At 51.5% G+C, this 16,152-nt stretch overlaps 1 protein-coding gene across 7 annotated transcripts in view; it reads left to right on the forward strand.

The window, feature by feature from the left end:
• TSPAN18 (tetraspanin 18) overlaps positions 1-16,152 on the forward strand; it is a 204,262-nt gene that overhangs the window by 124,282 nt on the left and 63,828 nt on the right. For 5 of the 7 annotated variants that reach the window (XM_074401343.1, XM_074401345.1, XM_039470756.2 and 2 more), the window contains one exon: positions 8,477-8,616. The exons of 1 other annotated variant lie outside the window; for it this stretch is intronic. The gene's annotated coding sequence lies outside the window, so the exon portion shown is untranslated. Of the gene's footprint in view, positions 1-4,493; positions 4,590-8,476; positions 8,617-16,152 lie in introns of all 7 variants that reach the window. One more of the 7 variants, XM_074401346.1, reaches the window with a different exon arrangement.

The raw sequence follows: 16,152 nt of genomic DNA on the forward strand, positions 1-16,152 counted from the left end.
CCAGGCTGGTCTTGAATTCCTGACCTCAGGTGATCCTCCCACCTCGGCCTCCCAAAGTCCTGGTATTACAGGCCTGGCCTTGGTCAGCGTTATTAACCTTTTGACCTTTCTGCTTGAATCCAGCCCCAGACTTGGCCATGCTGCCGTGTGTGTGGGGATGTGCGTGTGTTTGTAGAGAGAAGCTTTCACCCACACAGCCTGAGCAGCGGGCCAGCGGGGAATCTCTGGGGACTGGCCGGCTCTGAGTGGAAGCACCTGTCTTCCTGCATCGCCCTGGAGGCCGTACTTCCCGCTTCCTAGCAGGGCTGGCTCTGCGTCCCCTGACCACCAGAGGCTGCCCTCTAAGGCCTGAGCACTTTCTCTGTGGTCTGGCCTCTGGCTGAACAGAGGGTTTTATACAAATCCCAGGAGAGAGAAATAGATCTAATGCTCCCTGGAAACGTTTCCATCAGCTTCTCAGGAATGGGCTTCAGAGTTTCAAAGATCAAGGTTTGCACATCAGACAAGGGGGAAAAACAAAACCCAGGACCTAGAGCGGTCCCCGTTGCCCCAGCCATGGAGTTCCTGTGGGTCCCTGTTAGCCCAGGCACTCTTGGCCTCCGGCTGCCGGGCCCCTGCTCCCTCCCTCTCCTCTGTCCTCTCTCTTCTCTCTCTCCTCACACCTCTGCCAAAGCACAGACTGCCTGCTGCTTTCTACACCTGCCGTGCAAACGGAGGCCCCTGCGCCACTGCCTTGGCGGTGTTCTCAGCTTAGAGCGCCGTTCTTCCTCATCTCCAGCACCCGCTGCAGCTAAGCCACCCGTCCAGGTGCTCCTTTCTCCATCTTCAACAGCGCTGTTATCCATTCATCAGTACCCGGGCACGACAAGCCATTCCACGCCCTGGGAATACAACAGTCAATGGGTCAGAACATGCCCCAGCCTCTGCCTTCTTCGGCCATTTGGGAACTCATCTCTAACTCAGCCTCACTGCAGAGACAGTGCCAGAATTTCTTTGCCCTCCCCCATTGCCTAACATAGTAACTTTTACAGTAGACACTCAATGAGTGCTGAATGAATGAATGAATGAATGATGAACAAATGAATACCACTTACTACCTTCTATTGGATTATCTCTGCTGGGACTTCACCACCCCTTGGTCTAGTACTGTATGCTGTGTTCAGCTCTAGGCACCGAGTTTCTGTGTTCCCAGGGTTTATTCTTCTTATTTATAATAACGACAAAATAGCTCACATTGGCCCTTCTCTTGTGCCAGGCCCTGATTAAAGAGGCTTTGGTGAAGAGGCAGTGGCAATGTTACATTGCCACATACATAGTCTGTCACAACACTCTCAGGTACTCTGATTGTCCCCACTTTAAAAACAAGAATTGAGGCCCAGAGAAGTTAAGGCATTTTCCCCAAGTCACACAGCTGATCAGGAGTAGAAACGACTCCAACACCAGCACTCTGACTCCAGAGCTCAGCCCCTTACGTTTATTAAGTGACTGAATGAATGCCTCACGTGCTACTTGATCCGTTGGCTTCTGAAAGAGTTAATTCACATGCAGGAGTGGCCGCAGAGACCATCTTTGTGCAAACACGTCTGTACCACGCCTGCATGCACATGTGTGTGCCGCCCACACTGGAGTCTATTGTCCTGTCCCTGATTCTTGCCTCTCAAGTGGACCATGCACTGGCCCTGTGTCTGAGGGTCCTTCTATAGTCTCTTTGCTCAGCCAGACTCGCGGTGACTATGCCCTAAAGGATCAATTGTTCCTAAATGCAGGGAGGATGTTTGTCAAGGGGAGGGGAAAGGAACCAAGACGGTCTACAAATGAACTGTGACAGATAAACCTCGCCTCCCAGGAGACTCTGGGGACATATACAGGCTTATAAAATTGCTCTGGGACATTCCAACTTGGAAGGCACAGGTGCATCTCACATCCACCAAAACGTCCGCTCATGGGATCCATTGCTCACTGCTTCATCAAAAGCTCAACCGCTAATGCCCTAAGAAGTGAAGGAGGTGCTTGGGCAGGCTTCCAGGGCCTAAAACAGCAGGTCGGGGTGTGAGACCTTGGTGAAGAGGCAATGGTGAGCTATAGAAGGTTTCTGAGCAGGAGAGGGACATGGTCCAAGCTTCACTCCTGAAGATCTGCCCTCCTGCCTGGTGGAGGCTGGAACGGAGAGGCAGCAGAGAGACTGTGGCGGTGATAGCTGGGAACTGGGTGAGAGGTGATGAAAGCTCGGGTTAGGGAGGTGTGGTCCATGGAGGGGGTGATGAGAAGGGAGGGGCCTCATTAAAGAGATGTTTCCAAGTAGATGGGACTGAGTTGTTGGGGGAGCGGAAAGAGAGTGGAATTCGAAGGCCCATAAGTCTGGGAGACTGAATGATTGGAAGCATTCCTGGAGGGGCGGTTTCTGGAGCAGTAATCACAGTAATTGCTGTATAGGCCTTCTCTCTGTCAGGCACTGTGCTTGATGGCTTCCGCTGTATTAAACACTCAGAATCCCCTCAGGTGATAACTGCCATCGTCTCCATCTTACACATGGGGAAACTGAGGCACGGTTACCTTGAGGGAGATTACCTAGCCAGTAACAGGTAGAGCCAGGATTCCACTCCAGGCAGCTGCCTGCAGAGCTTCCATGGGTAACGCCCACCCGCACAGCCCTCCATCCACAGGCCTGCTGGAGGCCGTCTTTACTTGTGAAGTGGACACGCATTTTCAAGCTGAAGCATTGAGAGGAGAGGGACCAGGGCAATGTAGGCTTCCCGTAGAAACTGACCCTCGTGCAGAAGCCGCACCTCAGGGAGGAGGCCGCAGCCCTCTGGGGCTCCCGGTTCTGTGTGGTGGGGACATCAGCCTGGAAGATTAATGAGAGGGCAGGGGAGGGAGGAAGGGAAGGAGAGGAAGGAAGAGAAATTGCTGCCCATTATACCTGTCCTTTGGCAAGGCCAGGTAATTAGCAAACCCTCGGCAATAAAACATTTCGTTTGGGTGTAATTGCAAAGTAATTATGTGGTATGGGTTGTGTATTAATCGTGTTGATTAATTACACTCAGGTAGTCATTAAACATCTGCTTGATAATCATGTACAGCCTGAGGCTGAACATTTATACACATACACACACGCCTGTGCCACATGCAGAGCTCCCTGGGCTCTGCTGACTCTGTGTGTGTGTGTGTGTGTGTGTGTGTGTGTGTGTGTGATGTGGGTGTGTTTTGACAGTCCCTGGCTGAGTTAGAGACCCCTCCCTCCCCCACCATGCAATGACCACTTTGTTCCCCAGCCTCACCTGGAACACCAGGAGGAACTGACCTCAGACTGGGGCCGTGCCACCCTGTGGCCCATCTCGGAAAAGAACATGAGGCCAGATGTCTCCTGTCTGGCAGGGCTGCCCGGCCAACCTGGGTTGGCACGGGGGCTCAAGTGCTCCACACGTGGCGGTGTGCTGTCATGTCTTAGAACTTACTGCACTTTGCCACCAGTCCCCTCCTGTACCCTCTTAGACTGTGTTTGGCTTTGAGGACCCTTTCTTAGGCAGATTCCTTTTCCCCAGCTGCTGGGAGAAGGTTCTCATTGTAGGAATCACTTGGGCTGAGGCCCAGGTACCAGCACAGCACACCCATTAGGACTGGATTTAGTGACATGATCTCGGCCACTGTGGGGACCAAAGCAGGGTGCTGACCTGCGTAAGGAGACCCGGTTCTCACCTGGATCCTGCCCTTGCTGTGTGATCTTGAGCCAGTCACTCACCTTCTCTGTCTCTCTGCTTCCTGGTCTATAAAACAAAGAAAAACTGAGCTCAGAGGCCTCCAAGGGCCCTTCTCATTCTGCTGTACTCAGATTCTAATTTGCTGTGTACTAATTAGGGATCGGAGACAATTTAAATTCAATACATATGATCCTCAGTGAGTAAACAATTGGAAATAATTCCTTCCTTTATGACTTCCCAAAGACTCACTCATGAGCAATGAGAACCCAGCTGAAATCAATAGCTTTTATTTCTCAGACAGAGAAATTGCAGATTCCTTGAACTCCTGGGCATTGCAATTCATTCTTGTATTTTAAAATTTTATGTTTATGTTTATGGACTGCCATTAGGTGATATGGATTCATCCTGAAGGTTGTTTTTTTCATTAACTCATTTTACTTATTAGTTCACATTTATAGCTTGGGTTTAATAAGCACATTGCGCAAAAGTCATAAAATACCCTTCTTCTTTAACAATATTTTAAAATCAAGACTCTTTTCTTAGTCATCTCAGGTTTATTTGCTCATAACTTGCTTCTCCTGTGATTTGATGCCCAGCACAGCCATCTCTAGCCTGTTATTCGACCTTGAGCTTGAGTGTCTCTATTCGTAATCTGGGAAAGACATCACTAGTTAATAAAAGTCATAAATTTTACACGCTGGTCTTCAACAATCACGGTATTCAAAGTGGTTCTCATATATAAGTGGTTGAATCTCATATTCCTATGAGGTGGCTTTATTTTTTCCCACTTTGTAGGGGAAGAAACTGAGGCCCAGAGAGGTTAAATGACTTGCCGGAGGCCACACAGTTGGTGACAGTGGCAGAGCTGGGATGCAAACCCGACATGTCTGTGTGAGTCAAGCTGACACCTAAAATTAACCCTCACAGTGTCTAAATCAGCACCACCTTCCCTCCCACCTCTACCCTTGGCCTGTCAACATCCCTTTTCCCCCCCAGGCCCTACCCCGCCACCAGGCCCCACTCATCCTCCTTCCATCCTCTGGTTTTCTCTTTCCACTTGCCTGGGCTTCTTGCTGCTTTTAAATCTCCAGAAAGCACACTTCTGCCCTATGATCATCAGTGGCTCCCCATTGCCTGTGAATAAATTTAATCATCTTTGGCCTGCCATTCAAGGACCTTCATCATCCACCCCTTCCCTTCGGTTTCTGTCTCATTTCCCACTCCGCCCCAACAGGCGGGCTTGGCTCATAGTCTTGAATACCTACCCACACCTGGGGAGCCCCATGCCTTTGCTTGCCCTGGTCTCTCTCTCTGCCTATAGTGCCCTCCTCTCATCTCTCTACATTCCGATCTTCCCCCTCCTCCAGGACGCCTTCCCTGGGGCCTCTCACGCCTCTGAATTCATAATGATATGATGAACCCCTCCTTAGCCACCTGGAGGCCACCTGCTATGTGAATGGCCTTCTGGTTTCTGGCATATTAATTCTAGCTATGATGTTCATCGTGGATAATGGTGAAGAAAACGAGACATCTAGGGGCTGCGCAGAACTCTGTTTTCGAGCCTGAGGATTTTGTAGATGAGGAAACTGAGGCCCTGGGGAAAGAGTTACCTGGCTAAAAGAATCCACTGAATTCTCCGTCCAGGCTCCCTGGGGATTTCTCTGCTATTTCCTGGGTTATCTTGATCACTGGGATTAGAACTACCACTCTGTTGGTGATCACTGCACTTTACAGTTTGCATGAACTTGACCTAAGATAGGCATCGCAGCTGCTCTGGGAGGTTTCACCGAGGCTCAGAGAGGTGGGTTGCCTGCCTCGACCACACAGCCAGTGTCTAGCAGTGGAGCCAGGCCTGGAATGCCAGTCAGGCTGTGCCACAGCTGTGCTCTCCCCGACTCCCCGTGGATGCTGATGCTCACTGGCGTGGCTACCTGCTAGCAGCAGCCTTGTGTTTATGCCAGACCTGATCTTCAGGATTTAGTCCCCTGGTTGGAGCAGGCAGCTAAAGAGTGAAGAAGACAGAGCCAAGGAAAATGCCAGGCCAGGCCTCAGTGATCAGAAGACAGGTGACATGGGCCAGACCCAGCTCACAGCCCTCAGAGCTGGGCTTCCTGGGCTGTGGGGATGACCAGGGCCTTGTGACTGTCCACTCCCAGCCCCATCCACCACTCAGCTGTGTCCTCCCCAACTGGCATTTCTGGGCCTGGACTTGGGAAAGGAGCTTTATCTGAGGATGACACACATGTGCATTTACGATGACACATGTTCCCACACTGAATCCCCCAACACACAGAGGCATGTCCACATGTCCACCCCCACATGCTGCTGACAGTCATGCACACATGCGTGACACACATCCGCCTCAATGTCTCTAGTTCACGCTCTATTTTAAACAATCTAGGCGGCAGCATCCCACAGTGATCGAGAGCTTCCTCTCATAAAGCAAATAGGGGTTCACATTCAGTCTGTTTCACAGCTGTGTGTCGGAAAGTTACCTAGCTTCTCCAGTCTTCACTTTCTCATCAATAAAACGAGAACGATAGCACTGTTAGAATGAACTGGGTGGACACACGTAAAGCACTGACCACAGGACCTTTCTGTCTCATTTCTACTCAGCTCCGCAGGCAGCATTGGCCTGTGGTCTCAAACACGTGCCCCTCACCCCCACCTCCAGGTATCTCCATGCCTGTGCTCACCCTGGGCCCGTTGCCCACAGGGCCCTGCTGCCGTCTCCACATGCCCATGTCTGCCCCCTCCTCCAGGAAGCCTTCACATGCCCACGGGTGTTATCAGGGGAATTAGAGGAGGAGAAGCTCCTCTGCCTGTGAATTATTGGAAGCGCAGATTTCAAAGCTGGCCTGAGAGATGGTAGAGACCGATGGAGGGTCCGTGATCCTGTTGCACAGATGGAGAAACTGAGGCCCCATGCAGGGGATAGTGTGCCTGAGTGTTCACAGCCAGTTAGTGTGGTGTTGGTACTGAGCCTCCTGCATGTGGGTCTACAGCTGTTACTTCCTTCTGAGAGTGAAGACTCCCCGCTCCATGGATCTGTTTGGGTGGGTGATCTGGCTCTCTCAGCCATTTGAGGGAACATGGAAGTTGCGGGGAAAGATGGAGGCCAAGGGGGTCCCCAGATGAGTCTCTTTATCAAGTGTGTGATGGCGGGTTACAGAGAGGAGTGGAGATGCTGGGGAGGAGAGGCCCAGAGAGGCTGAGAGAGACACACAGTGGGGACTGGGACACGTGGCTGAAGCATGAACCACGGGTGACCCTGGTGAGCCTGCAAGGACGGCGTGGCTGTGGATGCTGCTACCGAAACCATCTCCATTGTCACCTCTTTCCTGCAGCCGTTTATTTATTTCTTTATCATGCCCTTTTGGAAAACGCTGGGAATGCCACCCCTCCTGGGGAATCCACCCTCCCATCCCTCCCCAGTTCGCACCGTCTGGTGTGACATTCGTGCTCACCAGCTTGCAGAGTGCTAATGACATTTGCATTTTGCTGGCTGGCGAAATGTGGGTTGTGCTTCGCGACTGGGGTAAGGGGATCCTACAGGCAGGTGGGAGGTTCCCAGCCTAGAAAGAGGGGCAGGCTTGCTGGGCTGGGGGCCCACTCAGGTCTCTGAGATGTAGAGAAAAGGGAGAAGCTGGGTGCAGAAGAGACAAATGGCTGGCGGAATTTAGAGGGGCCGTTTGTCTAAAGACTTGCCAGGAACACAAGGCAGCTCCAAGTCCGGTGTTCCACCTCTCCTGGCATGCACTGCGCTATCCTCCTCTGTGCTGCCTCCTTAGCATTTATTGAGCAATTTCTATATGCCAAATGCTCCTCTGTGGGCTTCACAGACTTATGAAAGTCATTTTAATTCCCAGCAATCCTCAGGAAAAGATGCTATTATTATTCTTATTTTACAAATGAAGAGTCCGAAGCTCTGAGAGGACCCCTGACTTCCCTCTTCTGGAAAGAGGTTGTGCCAGGATGTGGCCAAGGTCTACATGCTTCCAAAGCCCGTGCTCTTGGCCACTGTGGGCAGCCTCCTGTTCCTTGTCTGGGCTTGAGCAGAGCCAGAAAGCACTTGTCTGCTGAGACCCACGACTGGGTGGTGAGCATCCTCTCCCCTCCCCCACCACAGCAATGCGACAGGCTCCTGCTGTGCTCCTGGGGCTGCTCCAGTTTGACAGCTACAGAGGAGGGTATGGCCCTGAGAGAGGCTTCAGCAAGAGTCAGGAGAGACTCAGAGTTGAGGCCTTCCTCTGCCACCAACTTGCTGCTGTGTGACTCTGAGCGAGTCAGTGCCCCTCTCTGGGTATCAGTCTCCTTATTGATGGAAAGAGGCCATTGGTCTGGCCGCACTGGAGCATCCTGGGAATGCATTTTCCTGCATTGAAGAAACTTCTCTCCAATCTGCTTGGGCCCATGGAGTTGCCTTGCACTCAGACATACAAATTAAGTTTTACATCAAAGCGAATCATGAAACGTTTGCTGTGCCTCCTCTCCCTTCTGCAAGGGGCACTCTGCTAGATGCAGGGGGTAGGATGCTTATGTATTTTTACCCCACACTTGTGTACTCGGGCACATGCATACCTTTGTGTCTTAGGATTGTTTCCAGCCTACTTCGGTCAGATCTAGATGCTGAGTTCCCAATCCGGATGCTCACCCCCAGGCTCCTGCAGCCTTGGTTTTATCACCCCGCCTCCTGCAGGGCTGGGAGAGCCTTGCAAACGGGAAGAAGAGACCTCCGCTCAGGCAGGTAATCACGACTGCTTCTGCTTCTCTCACAGGTGAGCACCTCCCAGACAGCCTCAAGCTTCAGCTGAGCTGAGCTTCTAATACTGCTGTAAAGCAGCTGGAACCCCTTGAATTTGATTTCTGGAGACGCAGGCATAATCCTTTTGCAGACGTCTCAACGCTGGCTCTCCAGGTAACAGGGTTTAGGCTTGTGCAGCAGGGGGATTTTTGCGACTTTTGCTGTTGTTGTTGCTAAGGGTAACCGTCAGCAGGGCGCCTGTCACTCTCTATCATTCATTCTCTTTCATGGATTAGTGTCTGTCTCCCCCATCATGCCAAAGGTCCATGGCAGGATACTACGGGGTGCAGGTAGTGTGAGTGGATCTGAGCCAGCGATGCTGGGGTCTCACTAGATTCACCGAAAAGATAACCCTCAGAGGGCCAGATAGCTGAGAAGGCTGAGGTGCAGGCTGGCCCATCAAGTTGCTGGCTCATGGCCGCCAGGCTCACCTGGGGAAGGGTGGAGCTGTTGTTCAGGTAAGCAGGAACCAATGGTGGGTCAGAAGTAAAGGTTGGCTGCAGTGGGTGGTGACGAGGGCAAAGGTTGAACTGAGGTCAGATGCTGCGTCATTTGGGAGCCAACATTCAACTTAAACTGGATTAAGCAAGCTAGGCTATTTTATTAGTTTTTTTTTTTTATTGGTTTCTAATATAGTGATGATTTGGGGTCTATTCATAGGTTTCAAGGCAGGCAGGGCTGAATCCAGGGCTCAAATCCTGCTGTTAGAACTGTGTCTCACCACATCCGGGTCCTCTGCTTCCCTCCTTGTGACCTTCAGTCCTCGGCAGGCACTCGCCATGTGGCAGCAGGGCAGGGACCTGTAGCTCCAAATGGACGACTTTCTCGTTTCAAAATCAATGGAAGGAGAGCTTCTTTTCCCAGGACTTCCAACAAAAATCCCAGAGTCGAGGCTTATTAGATAGTCTTGGGTCACATGACTGCCTCTGACCAATCACTGAAACGTGGAGGCTAAGATATGCTGATAGGCCAGACTGGGCCAGTGGTATGTGGTGGCCAGTGGTGGGTGGTGGTGCCATGGTGAGGTCAGAGGGTGTCATGGGTTGGGGAAGTCAGCCTGAATGCATGAAAGGGGATGGACTTCCAAGGGAAAATCTAGGCATTATTTTTAGAAAAAGGAGAAAGAATGCTGAGCAGACAAAACAGCAGATGCTCCCCACTGGTGTCCTGGTGGGAGTTGGGGGTGATGAAGCGCCCAGGTGGTTGCATGTATCCCACTTGGGGTCCTTTCTGTGATTTATGGTACCAGCATTGGCCTCTCTCTGAGTGCCTCATTTTTAGTGAGTCTAGTATCTGAAAGCCCGTCTCTCTCTCTCTCTCTCTCTCTCTCTCTCTCTCTCTCCCCCCCCCATACATCTGATGGATCTGCAAGTGGTGATTCACATTCCAAAAAGATTGTTCCAGACAGTCCTTCTCATAAAGAGCCCCTGCACTCTGATGGCTGCACCACGATTTCAGCCAGTGCCTGGCCACCTTGGGTAGACCTCCACTCACTGGGAAAGCCTTTTTATTCTTCCCCCACCTCAACTCCTTCATGGCTGGGGGAAGTTTCTTGAGCCTCTTTAGGGTTTATTTGCCCTAAATGGGCCCCTTCCCAGAAGACCAGCCTCAGCCTTGCTTTTCTGAAGCCCCTTAAAATGACGGGGAGTGGGGTAATGGGCGCTAGTTGAATGGAAGCTCTGTCTCTGGGGGCACGAGGGTTCACGTGGCCAGGCCAGCCTGGCAGCCCTGCTGCCCTCCACCACACCAGCTGTGTCCTACATTTAGGGTGTGGCATGTGATTTCATTTAAGAAAAGATTCCTCTGTGGAAAAAAATACTGAAAACCACAGCTTGTGATGCTGCCTCCCAGGCAGCTGCGGCCAGGCACTTTGTCAGATCTGCTTCTTGCTTGGTTTTGGTCAACCACAAACCTCCTGGCCCTCCCCCAGCCTTCTCTAGCTCTCTGTCTCGCCTGTGGGCTCCGAAGCTCTGAGTCACCGTGCAGCCAGCTCAGCGCTCAGCACCGCCCTGCCTTATATGGTGAGCTCAGCACCTCTGGGTCAGTGAGTGTTAATTCATTTATTCAGCCAACATCTATCGTCGAGTGCCTACCGTGAGCCAGGCGCTGTTTTAGATGCTGGGAACTGAGGGTGAGCAAAGCCCAAAGGTCCCTGTCCTCGGGGTCCCCTGCCCTCTCCTCTGGGAGACCTCCTGGGGGCAGGACCCTCCTCTGGGTGTCTTGCCCCCAACCCCTTACCCGCCTTACCCGACATCTCACACAATGCTAAACCATAACCGGGCTGGCCTGGTGGATATGTTGGTCAGTTACTTTCCACACCATTTATAAAGCCCCGCACCTGTGCCTGATGCAGAACTAGCAGAATGACTTGGTTCTCAGCCTCTAGGACTTAGGGTGTAAGGTGCAGCTGGTCATGGCCCTGAGGAGGAGGAAGGGCACCTGTTAGAGATGGGTACACAGACCTGCTCTGGCTGTGTGCACCTGTTAATAAAACGCATCAGACAAGCTCTCCTTCTCAGGCATTCTTCATTCATTCAGATACACTCAACTGGCACTTCAGATGCCAGTTCTAAGGGAGACTATGTCAAAGTCAAGGCATCAAAGGTGCCGGGCGCGGTAGCTCACGCCTATAATCCCAACACATTGAGAGGCTGAGGCGGATGGATCACAAGGTCAGGAGTTTGAGATCAGCCTGACCAACATGGTGAAACCCCGTCTCTACTAAAAATAAAAAAAAATTAGCCAGGCATGGTGGTGCATGCCTGTAATCCCAGCTACTCAGGAGGCTGAGGCAGGAGAATCACTAGAACCCAGAAGGTAGAGGCTGCAGTGAGCCGAGATTGCACCATTGCACTCCAGCCTGGATGACAGATCCAGACTCTGTGTCAAAAAAAAAAAAAAAAAAGGCATCCAGGGTAAGGAATGGGAAGGTCCAGAGCAGAAACACAAAGGAAGGCTTGAGGGTTCAGAGACACAAGGAGATGTTCCTTCTGCACATTGGTGGTGTAAGATCAGGGGATGCAAGACCTGTGAGCTGCGCCTGGATATGGGCCAGGTGAGGACATTAGAAAGGGCATTTGGGAGGAAGACACAGCGAGAGCAGAGGCCTGGTGGTGGGACCCTGAGGCTTGAAAGACTGTGCCGGGCAGGAAGCCAGATGAACTTGGTCAGCCTTCTTTCCCACAGGCCTCCAGGCTTGGCCACGTTGGGCCTGAGGCCATCTTGTCTTCAAGGCTGTTCTCAACTACAGCTTGGGTGTGGCATTGGGTAGCTCCTTCCTTTTCCTTTCATCCTCTTCGTCCCTGGGAAAAGGAGTTTTGGAGGGCCCTTTCGAAGAGATGGTGCCACATGAAGACCAAGAGTTCCTAATCCTCTCATTCCTGAGATTCTTTACGGAGCTTAGGACTCCTTTTCACTTACAGCATTGCAAACAGCCGGCCTGGTGGCAGACCTTGGGCCAGAAGTTGGGAGACTTGGGTTCTTAGCCCCGCTACGCTGCTGATGTCCTTAGCCTCCTGGCGTGTGGTTTGTCAAACTCCTTCCAGCTTGAAACGTCGTATTCCATGTCAGACCTGGGTTCCGATCTGAGCTCTGCTAGCAGCATGGCCTCAGTACTCTTATCTGTAAGTTAGGAATTATAATAGTACACTTCTCATAGGACGGCGTGAAGATGAAAGGAAATACTTGCCTGACGGGGATCAGCATTCATTGTAGTACTGATGCTATTGGTGGTGTTATTATTTATATTTCAATTGTATTAATATAACTCTGTGGGATTCTTCACTGGGTAGGTGCCTGTTGGTCCATGTCCCAAAAAACTTGGCGATGGGGTGGGGGGCTCACACCCCTCCCATCTCCAAATAGTCATGGGGATGGGGCTGCCTTACCCAGAATCACATTTATTCATTCATTCACCAACACTTCATTGAGCACTTGCTGTATGCCTGGGCCTCTGAGAAGCACATGGGGTCCTATTGGGTAGGATATACAGGGTACCTGCTCTTAGCAGCTCAGGTCTTCAGGCTGAGACCTTGCTGGGAAATCCGACCCCAGCTTTCCATGGCACCCGAAGCTTTATTCCACCCTCTCTTGCCATCTTGGGACTAAGGCCTAGGTGAAGTGCCAGAGAATCCACTCAAATGGACTGGTCCAGTGTTGTACCTGTTCCTAAAGGATGGATTGCCAAGTCCCAGCTCAGCATCGTGACAACTAAAGTATTTCAGAGGGGAAGATGGGCTGGCCCCTGGGCACCAATGGCAAGGTCCTGTTTCATTTTCAGCCCCCTATCATGTTTGTTTGGATCCTGAATAGCAAAGAGTTCTGATTATTTCTGGAGGATGCCAAGCCTGCATGTGGAAGGTGCTGGCGTCCAGCCTGCCCCTGTGTTTGCCTTGTGTTCTCCTGGTGGCCGTGGGTATCTCACCCTCTCTGGTCTCTGGCAGCCAGCAGAACCTGACATGTAAGGCATCAGCCAATGGCTGGTGAACGGATGGGTGGGGGAAGGATCACAGGGGACTTGCTAGAATCCATGTTGTCCCAGCGTCACCCAGGGTGGCTGGAGACACCAGTCTCTTGGCTTGTTTTTTCATGACAATTTGATTTTGGCTCCCATGGAATATCAGGAAATTTTAAGTAGTGGAATGGATGCAAAACAAATGGCTTTTGAGCTTATCAGCTTTGTCAGTTTCATTTCAGGGAGGCAGCCTGGTGTGTACCCTGATTTGAGGACCAGCGCTTGCAAATGCCAGCTCCGAGGCTGGCTGACCTTGGGCACGTTATTGAGTCGCTCTCAAATTCTAGTCTCTCATCTAGAGAATGGTGGCACTAATGGCATCATAGGGCTGTGATGAGCTTTAGATTAAATAATGAGTGTTAAAACATGTAGCAGAGCTCTGGGCACGTGGCAAATGCTCAAGAAAGGATGATGATGGTATATTTAATGACCACCCTTAAGCTATTTGTTGCATCTTCTTGCTCCCACACGGGTTTTTGCAGACTATTTGCATTTGTAAGACAAAATATTACTTTGAGAAGTTATTATTACACAAGCAATATATGCTTCTTACAAATTCAAATGATCTGGAAGGATTTAAATTAAAAAGCAAATTCTCCTTCCCTCCACCTGCCAACCCCATCAGTCCCTTTCCCTAGCAACATGCTCTTTGAATGTGGAGCTCTTCAAGACTGAATCTTTTCTATCTTTTTTTTTTTTCTTTTCTTTCCTTAAGTGCAGGGGACAGGAATGCAGTCAGGAGGGGACAGTAGCCTGGTGGCTGTTGCAGCCAGTTGTCATCCAGGCTAAAAGTCCTGAGTCTGGTGCCAAGGGGTCCCAGCGGAGCAGGGACAGTCTGGGGTCCTTTGCACAGCCTGGCTTCCCGGTACCTGTTCTGAGTCATGGGGGTCTCCAGCACTCTCTGGGGTCTCAGAATCCTGGGGATGGGAGTGGCATGAGCTGAACCACATTCAGGCCAGGCTTGGAGTGCCAGGCTCACAAACAACGTGGATGGCCACCTGCCAGGGGCCCCTCTTCTGTCACGGTGCCCCAGGGCTCAGTCCAGCTCCAGCTTCTGTGACCCTGGCAGCACAACGGATGGTTCCTGCTCACCTTCGGACTGTCTGCTCTCCCAGCTGTGCCCTCTGCTGCCACACTCGGGCAGAGGCCCCGGTCCACGTGAACACAATTGGCATTAAGCTGCAGCAGGACTGGCACAGGGCCGAGCATATCGCCAGTGCTAAATGGACTTGCAGCAGGTACAAGGCGTGCCATCTGCCTTTACTTCTCTAAATCTGATTTACTCTGCCCTCAGCTTCCTCTGCCCGTTTGAAAGACATTCAATCCCAGTCATGTTGGGGAGGGGGTTTCTTGCCACCTAGGAGCACGTAGGAGTCTTGGTGGCCTTATGTGATCCGAAACATTTGGGAAAGGCTGCCCGACTTGAGCCAGCACAGGGGCCCTGCAGACGGGCTTCTTTGCCAATCTCAGGGTCTAGTGAGGGCAGGCGGGCAGCCGCTGTTTCTGTGCTAGCCAGGGCACAGCTGTGGCCTTTGGTTGCAACTCCAAGCTATGAGCTCTGGTGTTGTCTCCCGACCATTCCCTGGCATCTCAGAATCAGCCCATCAAAGTCTGATCACCTCTTGGGAGAGCTGTTCTGGGAACAGGGCACCTGAGCTTGCAGCTTTTGGATCTCACCAATTTGGCTGATCTCCAGAGACACTCTCCACCCCTCCCCTCCTGCTGCTTCCTCTGCTGCTCTTCTCTGGAGGCTCACACCCCACCCACCTTCATTTGCTCCAGCCTAAGCTGTCTTCCTAGGCCCAGCCACTTTTCTGTCTGGCCTGGGAAACCAGCCGCCCCCAAGGCACAGGAACCAAAGACTTGGTCACCATCTTGGGAAAGAAGAAAGAAGAATGCCCACTGTGGAGTGAACGCATTGGGGAAAAAGTCTCAAGACATCATCCTGCCACTCCCAGTGGCTGTGACAAATGCATCAATACCTTTCATTCAAGTATTGATCGAGCACCAACCTTAAAGCAGATTCTTTCAGAGACTGGAGGTGAACACTCAAAAGACCAACCTCAAGTTGACGTTTAAATTGCAATTCTCAAACGTGGTCCTTAGAGCAGCAGCACCAGCATCTCCTGAGAACTTGCTGGATATGCAGATTTCCAGACCTCCACCCCAGACCTACTGGATCAAAAACTCGGGAGTGGAGAGGCCCAGCACCCTGGGTTTTGAGAAGCCCTCCAGGAGATTCTGATGCACGCTCCACTTCAAGGGCCCCTGAGGGCCACAGCAAACAGCAGTCTGTCTCATGCACCTCAATGCAGCAGCCCCGACCAGGTGATACACGCTAGGGAAGGGGGAGGTACTGGAGATGACTTGGTTTATGAATGTCTGTTTTTAAAATTGTAATTTAAGTTCTGGGGTACATGTGCAGATCTTGCAGGATCGTTGCATAGGTACATAATGCAACAGTGCCATGGTGGTTTGCTGTCTCCATCCCCCGTCACCTCCATCGGGCATTTCTCCCAGTGTTATTCCTCCTCAACCTCCCCACCCCCCACTGTCCCACCCCCAACATACCCCGGTGTGTGATGTTCCCCTCCCTGTGCCCACATGTTCTCATTGCTCAACACCCACCTATGAGTGACAACATGCGGTGTTTGGTTTTCTGTTCTTGTGTCAGTTTGCTGAGAACGATGGTTTCCAGGTTCATCCATGTCCCTATGAAGGACACGGACTCATCGTTTTTTATGGCTGCATACTATTCCATGGTTTTTGGTTTTTTGTTTTTTGACAGAGTCTCACTCTGTCATCTAGGCTGGAGTGCAGTGGCCTAATCTCGACCTCTGCTTCCCAGGTACAAGCAACTCTCCTGCCTCAGCCTTCCCAGTAGCTGGGATTACAGGTGCACACCACCACACCCATCTAGTTTGTGTATTTTTATTAGAGACAGGGTTTCACCATGTTGGCCAGGCTGGTCTCAAACTCCTGACCTCAGGTGATCCACCTGCCTCAGCCTCCTAAAGTGCTGGGATTACAGGCATGAGCCACCACACCCGGCTGGTTTATAAATGTCTTAAAGGCAGACAAAGGAGTTTGTGTGTGAGTTGAGAGAGAGTAGATTCCTGGCAGAGGGATCGGCACAT

This window comes from Saimiri boliviensis, chromosome 6 (assembly GCF_048565385.1).
Source record: "Saimiri boliviensis isolate mSaiBol1 chromosome 6, mSaiBol1.pri, whole genome shotgun sequence".
In the NCBI taxonomy this organism is placed as follows: Eukaryota; Metazoa; Chordata; class Mammalia; order Primates; family Cebidae; genus Saimiri; species Saimiri boliviensis.